This window comes from Hordeum vulgare, chromosome 4H (assembly GCF_904849725.1).
Source record: "Hordeum vulgare subsp. vulgare chromosome 4H, MorexV3_pseudomolecules_assembly, whole genome shotgun sequence".
Lineage (NCBI taxonomy): Eukaryota > Viridiplantae > Streptophyta > Magnoliopsida > Poales > Poaceae > Hordeum > Hordeum vulgare.
The window spans coordinates 451,527,393-451,534,317 of NC_058521.1; positions in this window are offsets into that span (position 1 = coordinate 451,527,393).

Here is a 6,925-nt window from a genome sequence, read left to right on the forward strand (position 1 = left end):
TGGCCTATTGGCATGCATACATATGAAAGCATCTATATTCAAACATATATACATGTATTTTCTGCTAATAAAATAAAAAACGAGGGCATGTAGTTTTGTGGCAATGGAATCACACACAACCATATTTGCATCTATTTTTTGTACACAGTTCATGTACATGAAAGGAAAAAGAAGAACAGAGAGCTACCTTCCAGATCCTGAGAAGGCCAGCAGGGAGACGTGCGTTCGGAGCAGGCGGGCGACGCGAGGGCGATGGTCTCCTGCGGCGGGCGACGCGAGGGCCGGCCCTCTCTGGTGGCGAGCGAGGCAACAGGGGCGAGGGTCGTCCGTCTCTGTTCGCGAGCGAGGCGAACTCGAGAAGCACGAGCGAGGGAGGGCGGGCGCCGGCAGGCGCGGTCTCCGGCGGCGGACGCGGCTGGCCGCGAGTAACCCTAGCGCCGCCCTTGCTTCATCCCGTGTCTGCTGTGGGGGATAATGGCCGGGAAAAAAAACAGAACGAGGGATTTGCACGTTTATATGGGAGGGGCAGTTTTTATGTAATTACAGCGAAGTGCCAGGGGTAGGATGGGCGTGGGATCGATCCACCGCGGGGGAAAGCTGACGAAGCTGCTCGGGACCAGCTTCTGTGCTCTCATGTAAAAAATCTGCAGCTGTGGTCAAAATTCTTAGGAAAGCTGGCTGTTTGGTTGGGCTGCGGGCTTCAAAGCTACGAAAGCGGGTAGAAAAGCCCAACCAAACACCCTCACAGTATGACTGTTATCATTTAACCAGCTGACTGCTCGCATATGTGGCGGTAGTAGTTAGCCATGCTCGAGTGTGTTTGGTTTCAGGATGAGGTGGAATCGGACGGGTTGGTTCCATCCCTAGCAGCCTTTTTCGTGTTTACTTGGGTTAGGAATCGAAATTGGGTCATCCGCATGCAGTGAATATTCCCTCGAAATGCTTCATCGAGTGATTCCGTCGATCTGGAGGAACCGATTCGTTATTCGTCCATGAAAGCAAGGAAAAAAATAACCAAGCAATTCTCACCGCCCTCACCCCGCACCCAAACAAAAGTTTTGGTGGTTATTTTTGTGTGTGGTTATGTTTTGGTGGTTATTTTTTTTCGTTTTCGTGATTATTTTTTGTGTGGTTATTTTTTCATTTTCGTGATTATTTTTCGTAAATATTTGGTATGTACTCATGATCATATATTTTTATTTGCATGTCTTCAAATTAGAACGAAAATGTTGCTGAAAATTTAAATTATAGGCTTATTAAATGTAAAAAACTGTATTTGTTCAGAGATGTAATTTCACCATTTACAGATTCTTCTATGTCTTCAACTAAACATCGGGACGGAACCAACCCATGACATTTTTTATCATCAACTGAACACAAGGATGGAACCAACCCATGATTTTGGAATGGAACCATGACATTCCATGACTTTTGGTCCTCAAACCAAACACACCCAGGGCATGTACAATCGTTCCGACGCCGGATGTCTATAAAACTTCTTCACATTACGTATAGACAGCTTAAACGACGACCTATACAATTGTAAGTCTATTTGGCTGACGCTAACCACCAAATTTCACCGGAAATTGGAAGTTAATTTTCGTGGAAGATGGGATCCCATCTAACACACCTCCATCCTCAGTGATTTTGACATGTCCCTCATTTGGTGCCACCCATCTCTTTTGAACTGGACTCTTTTTTGAACTGTTATCACATGTCCTTTTGGGCCATCCTCTAACTGATCAAGCTCTGATAAAAACTTTCGGAAAAAAGCATGTGTATCATACGAGCTCTGAGTAATACTCATGTTTCAGTTTTATCCTTGCATGCCATACCGCCCATAGCGTGACTGCCATCCGTACAAACTCCTCACAGCGCGGGCTCTGGATGGTCCACCATTAGACTTCGCAGGCTAGGCCCACGCGAGGCTGTCCCCGCTTCACGAGGCGCGTGTCAACGAGCGTCGGGAGGAACGACGCATTGCCCCTTCGGGAAGGTGCCTCTCAAGGCCTTCGCAAGGTGGGTTAAACAGGAGTGACTCGACAGAGCCACCCGGTCCAACGTTGTCGCGTGGGAGGCACGCATTGTGCCAGGTGGTGCTAGGGGGTGTGCCAGCGGGCGTAGATGAGGAGGCTTTCCCCTTTTGTGCTAAGGGAGCAGGGCCATCGCTAGTCCCCAAAGCAATCCCTAAAGCTTTCCTCTTCGGTGCAAGAAGACCAGGACCAGGGACTCGCCAGGACGGAGGTCATCCCCGAGCCCACCAGTGCGTCATGACAGGAAGCTTTTGCACGCGAAGACTATTGGAGATATGCCCTAGAGGCAATCATGTATGATGATATTTCCTATGTGTTTATGAATAAAGATAGTCCTTGGACATTATCAATGATGTGTATTAACAAGTACGTGACTTGTTTGTGAGACTATGCATTATATGATGACTGTCCTAGATGGTCCCTAGTCGAAAGGGTTGTGTGGACGCGCAACCAATTAGACTACCATATGATATGGTGGATGGTCCGATCTCACTGACCATGTAGCACCGGATGCTAGCAGGATAATATGGACTCAGAAAGATCTGATCGGATTCGACGTAGTTGGATCCGAGTCAAGATAAGTTCTGAGTTGGACAGACCCAACTATGAGACACAGCAATAGGTCATGTGTGAGACTCTAGTACAACATACGTTCTATGTCCTAAGACCTGAGCTGGAGCATGTACTCGGGATGGTGACACACTTGCTTTGGGCCGACGAAATGCTACTTCGTGTCTGGGTAGTTACAAAGGTAGGTTTCGGACTTGTCCAGACCCATGTTGCGAGACATGGCCGAGCAAGATGGGATTTGCCCCTCCGATCAGGAGAGATATACTCTAGGCTCCTCGAGTGGTCTGACCTGGATAAGCATGGTCATGCGATGAGGATTACGAGATAATCCGAGTGTTGGTCGGATTCACCATAACGAGAAAGAGGTCGTGCTGCAACAAGGATGACCATGTCACCTTGTGCACGACAACATATACCTTATGGCAAAGGGAACAGAAGTATGAAGTACAAGTTAGCCTAACCAGCCTCATCGGACACTTGGAGTCGGCACACTTTGCTAGAGGGCGCTACCGACTAGCCGAGTCGGATGTGATCTGACTCGCGACCAAGTGAACGAGAACCGAAGTGTTGGAAATATGCCCTAGAGGCAATAATAAATTAGTTATTATCATATTTCCTTGTTCATAATAATTGTTTATTATCCATGCTATAATTATATTGATTGGAAACTCAAAAACATGTGTGGATACATAGACAACACCTTGTCCCTAGTGAGCCATCAAAGATGGGAAAGGTTTCCTAGCCATAGACATGAGTTGTCATTTGATAACGGGATCACATCATTAGGAGAATGATGTGATGGACAAGACCCAAACCTTAAGCATATCATTTGATCGTATCCAGTTTACTCTTGTTGCTTTTTGCATGTCAATGTATCTGTTCCTGTGACCATGAGATCATGCAACTCACCGACATCGGAGGAATGCCTTGTGTGTATTAAACGTCACAACGCAACTGGGTAACTATAAAGATGCTCTATAGGTATCTCCGAGGGTGTCTGCGAAGTTGGCATGGATCAAGACTGGGATTTGTCACTCCATATAACAGAGAGGTATCCCGGGGCCCACTCAGTAATACAACATCACAACAAGCTTGCAAGCAATGTGACTAAGGAGTTAGTCACCTGATCTTGTATTACAGAACGAGTAAAGAGATTTGCTGGTAACGATATTGAACTAGGTATGGAGATACCGACGGTCGAATCTCGGGCAAGTAACATACTGATGGACAAAGGGCACTCCATACAGGATTGATTGAACCATTGACATCGTGGTTCGATCGATAAAGATCTTCATAGAATATGTAGGAACCAATATGGGCATCCAGGTCCCGCTATTGGTTATTGACCGTAGAGGTGTCTCGGTCATGTCTGAATAGTTCTCGAACCCGCAAGCTGTGCACACTTAACATTCGGTGACGATATAGATATAGTTGAGTTATTGTGTTGGTGACCGAAGGTTGTTTGGAGTGCTAGATGAGACCCCAGATTTCACGATGAGCTCCGGAATGGTCCGAAGGTAAAGATTTATATATAGGAAAGTGGTATTCGGGTTCCGAAAAAGTTTCGGGGTTTTCCGGTATTGTAGGGGGATTGCCGAAAGGGTTTCGGGGGTCCATCGGGAGGGGCCCACTCACCCCGGGGGCCACATGGGCCTAAGAGGTGGCGCACCAGCCCCTGGTGGGCTGGGCTTCCGACCCCAAAGAGGTCCATGTGCCCAAGTGGTAGGTGGGGAGGTGCCTTGAGGAGGAGGGACTCCTCCCCTTGGACTCCCACCTCCCTTATTGGAGGTGGACTCCTCTAAACTTGGCCGGCCAGCCCTCCCTTGGAGGAGGGGCCAAGGCTGCGCCCTACCTACCCCCCTCCTCCTATATATATATAGAGGGAGAGAGAGGGCAGCACCACCCCAAGGCATAGGTGCAATCCTACCTCTCTCCCTAAATCGATTTCTCCTCTGAAACGCGTCTGCGAGACTATGACAACGCTTGGCGAAGCCGTGCTGAGATCGCACCACCAACACCACCACCACACCGTTGTGCTGCCGGAGAACTCATCTACCACTTCACCCATGCTCGCTGGATCGAGGTGGTGAAAGCGTCATCGGGCTGTACGCGTGCGGAACGCGGAGGTGTCGTCCGTTCGACACTTGATCGGGACGTTCGTGATTGGATCGCGAGACGGAACATGATTGGATCGCGAAGACGTTCGACTACATCAACCGCGTTTCTCAATGCTTCCGCCTAGAAATCTACAAGGGTATGTATATGCACTCCTCCTCTCTAGATGTTGATCTCCATAGATTTATCTTGGTGAGCGTAGGATTTTTTATGTTTCCCACACGACATTCCCCATCAGTGGCATCATGAGCAAGGTCTATCCGTAGATAACATGCACGAGTAGAGCACAAAAGAGTTTGTGGGCATTAATGTTCAGTTTGCTTACTTCCTTGGTCTTATTTTGATTTAGTGATATTGTGGGATGAAGCGTCCCGGACCAACCTTACCCGTCCGCGTACAGGAGACCGGTTCCATCGATTGATATGCAACTTGTTGCATAAAGATGGTTGGCGGGTGTGTGTCTCTCCCACTTTAGTTGAATCGGATTTGACTGAGGCGGTCCTTGTAGAATGTTAAATAGCAACTTGAATATCATCGTTGTGGCTTTGCGTAGGTAAGAACTATTCTTGCTAGTTACCCATAGCAGCCACGTAAAACATGCAACAACAAGTAGAGGACGTCTAACTTGTTTTTGCAGGGTATGTTGTGATATGATATGTCCAATGACATGATGAGATATATGTGATGTATGAGACGATCATGTTTCGTATAGAATTATCATGACTTGCATGTCGATGAGTACGACAACCTGCAGGAGCCATAGGGTTGTCTTTAATAATTTGCGCCTTTTTGCTTTACTTGATCGCTATGAGTTAGAAATAGTGATTGAAGCTTAGTTGGTGCAACAAACCCAATGGCAACACGATGATGGAGATCATGGTGTCATGCCGGTGACAATGGAGATCATGTTGGTGCTTTGGAGATGGAGATCAAAAGCACAAGATGAGGATGGCCATATCATGTCACTATTATGATTTGCATGTGATGTTAATCCTTTTATGCATCTTATTTGGTTTAGGACGACGGTAGCATTATAAGATGACCCCTCACTAAAATTTCAAGATAAAATTGTGTTCTCCCCAAGTGTGCACCGTTGCGAAGATTCGTCGTTTTGAGGCACCATGTGATGATTGGGCGCGGTAGACTCTACGTTCGCATATAACGGGTGTAAGCCAGTTTTGCACATGCAGAACACTTGGGTTAAACTTGACGAGCCTAACATGTACAGACATGGCCTCGGAACACAGGAGACTGAAAGGTCGAACATGAGTCATATAGTAGATATGATCAACATGGAGATGTTCACCATTGAAACCACCTCATCTCACGTGATGATCGGACTTGGGTTGGTGGTTTGGATCATGTCACACTCAAACAACCTGAGGGATGTTGATTTGAGGGGGAGTTCTTAAGTAATATGATTAATTGAACTCGCTATCATGAACATAGTCTAAGTTGTCTTTACAAAGTATGTCGTAGAACAATAGATCGCGCTGTAGCTTCCCTGTATTTTTTATGCGTTCCTAGAGAAAACTAAGTTGAAAGATGATAGTAGCAATTATGCGAACTCGTTCCATAAACTGAGGATTGTCCTCATTGCTGCACAAAAGGCTTATGTCCTTAATGCACCAGTCAGACCCTCCAAGCATCGTTTGTGGATGTTGCGAACATCTAGCATGCAAGTTTTAATGACTACATGATAGTTTAGCGCGTCATGCTTTACGGCTTAGAATTGAGGCTCCAAAGACGTTTGGAACAAAATGGAACATATAAGATGTTCCAAGAGCTGAAATTGGGATTTCAGGCTCATGCCCGTGTTGAGAGGCACGAGACCTCCAATGAGTTCTTTGCCTACAATATGAACGAGAGTATCTCAATCGGCGACCATGTGCTCATATTGTCTGGGTACTACAATCGCTTGAATCAAGGGGGAGTTGATCTTCCAGATAAGATAGCGATTGAGATAGTCCTCCAAAGTCACTGCCACCAAGCTACTGGAGCTTCGTGATGAACTATAGCATATCAGTGATGGAGAAGATGATCCCTGAGCTATTCACGATGTTTGACACCGCAAAGGTAGAAATCAAGAAAGAGCATCAAGTGTTGATGGCTATTCAAACCACTAGTTTCAAGAAGGGTAAGTGCAAGAAGGGAAACTTCGAGGATTACAAGCCAGTTGTCGCTCCAGTGAAGAAACCCAAGGTTGA